This window comes from Oratosquilla oratoria, chromosome 26 (assembly GCF_046742065.1).
Source record: "Oratosquilla oratoria isolate Oo_2021 chromosome 26, ASM4674206v1, whole genome shotgun sequence".
In the NCBI taxonomy this organism is placed as follows: domain Eukaryota; kingdom Metazoa; phylum Arthropoda; class Malacostraca; order Stomatopoda; family Squillidae; genus Oratosquilla; species Oratosquilla oratoria.
This window is the reverse complement of record NC_134802.1, coordinates 22,957,824-22,959,248: the sequence shown is the minus strand read 5'-3', so window position 1 is coordinate 22,959,248 and position 1,425 is coordinate 22,957,824. Positions and strand designations below refer to the sequence as shown.

Sequence of the window (1,425 nt, the reverse complement as noted above, 5' to 3'; positions counted from 1 at the left end):
TTTTCTATTTTAGAGTGACCAGGGAACAATGCTGGACTGGAAATCATAGATAGACAACTTTTTTTACTTTTACCAAGCTAGCTTATGTTGTGACAAGGAACCGTACAATGTATACTGTACACACAAATACTGACCACGGTACTGCTAACTCATGTATTAAGATAACGAACACAATAAAACACTGTTTTATTAACATTCAATGGTACTATGATACAATTACTTTTATTTCAAATACCCGTCCATCCACTGTAACGGTCTGTCACTATGCGACTGACGGCCATGTTTGAATATAACGACATAAATCTTCAACAACCCATATTTGTTGTCATAATCGTAACGTGTTTACGATGAATGTAGTTATATTTTACTGCGAGGAAAATATAAGACTTTGTAAATACGACGAAATACCACATTGTTGCATTCTTTCAACGTGTCTGATAAAATCATGATCGCTTGTTGGCAACACTACAACTCAACTGTTGCCATAAAGTGAGTCTAACTTCTCTTAGACCACTAAATCCAGTTTCGCGATCAACAACACACTAGGAAACTAAATTAATAAATAAATAAATAAACAAATAAATAAAGTTAAATAAAGTGAGATACAATAAATAAATAAACAAACAAATAAATAGTAAATAAGTAGATAAATAAATAGATATATCTACGTCCTACCAACTTGAGGCTATTACTTTTTCTAGTTAGTCTTTAGTGCGAAGATAGATAAATGACCTGTTTTCATCTATATTCTATACAAAGAAAAACAAAGGATGATAATAACTCTTAACTCAAGTTTCATTAACCGGAAACCCGCAGCCCCACAGTAGCCAGCAACGATCCTCCGACCCTCCCATACAGCTCTCAGAAGAAAAAAAAAATTTCTCTCTTTCACCAGTGTAGGTCTCTGTCTATGTTAGCGGTTAGTAGCTAAGAAAGAGAGAGAGAGAGAGAGAGAGAGAGAGAGAGAGAGAGAGAGAGAGAGAGAGAGAGAGAGAGAGAGAGAGAGAGAGAGAGTGTGTGTGTGTGTGTGTGTGTGTGTGAGTGTGAAGGAGGGGTACTTCGGGTCAACCATTGTTCTCCCAGACTTGGATGAGGGTATCGATTGGCTTTGAAAAAAAAAATAAAGAGTTGCGGGTGGCGATGATTCTACCCGATGTCCTCGCACGACCACCACACGAGACGAATCTTTTAGTCTTCCTTCCCGTAAGGGTTCCCACCACCTGAATAAAACCCCTGGCGGGAGCCAGAGTAAGGAAGACAAGAACTCAATGGTACTGAAGGTTGTCAACCCCTTACACTAAGGACTGGGCTCCGCTCATCGGAATAAAATTCCCTCGAGGCTTCACAGAATGAACCTATAGAAGTAGAAATCTCATGTGGCTGGTGTCTTACTTCTGGATGTAAAAAGACCTTATTTTATTTTAT

The 1,425-nt window shown here is 38.2% G+C and overlaps 1 protein-coding gene across 1 annotated transcript in view; it reads left to right on the top strand.

The window, feature by feature from the left end:
* LOC143039417 (uncharacterized) overlaps positions 1-225 on the top strand; it is a 103,485-nt gene extending 103,260 nt beyond the window's left edge. Inside the window, exon 6 of the mRNA XM_076209433.1 lies at positions 1-225. This exon is cut by the window's left edge and continues 2,119 nt beyond it. The gene's annotated coding sequence lies outside the window, so the exon portion shown is untranslated.
* The last annotated feature ends 1,200 nt before the right edge of the window (positions 226-1,425 follow it).